The following is a 340-nucleotide window of genomic DNA, read 5'->3' as shown; positions in this document are numbered from 1 at the left end:
ACTTCTTACATTGTATTTATTCATTCTAAACAACGATGTTATTCTTGCCTTTTTTTTCTTCTTTTTTTTTACACAGCATCTTGTGGTGACTTTTTCTTTTCTCTCTTATTCTTTTACATTTTTACAGTATTTTTTTTTTTACCCTGTTTTCTATTCTTACGATATTCATCTACGCTACCACCGTACACTCTTTTTATTTCTTCTCCATATTTATGTCTCTCCAATGTTTTTTTTTTTTCTCTCTCTCTATGTTCCACGTTTTTCATCAAGGGAATAAAAATATCTAATCTCAGAGAAGCAAACAGAATATTTCTATATCATATCTAAAGCCTCCAAAAGG

This window comes from Penaeus monodon, chromosome 27 (genome assembly GCF_015228065.2).
Source record: "Penaeus monodon isolate SGIC_2016 chromosome 27, NSTDA_Pmon_1, whole genome shotgun sequence".
Taxonomy (NCBI): Eukaryota; Metazoa; Arthropoda; class Malacostraca; order Decapoda; family Penaeidae; genus Penaeus; species Penaeus monodon.
This window is presented reverse-complemented; position numbering follows the sequence as displayed.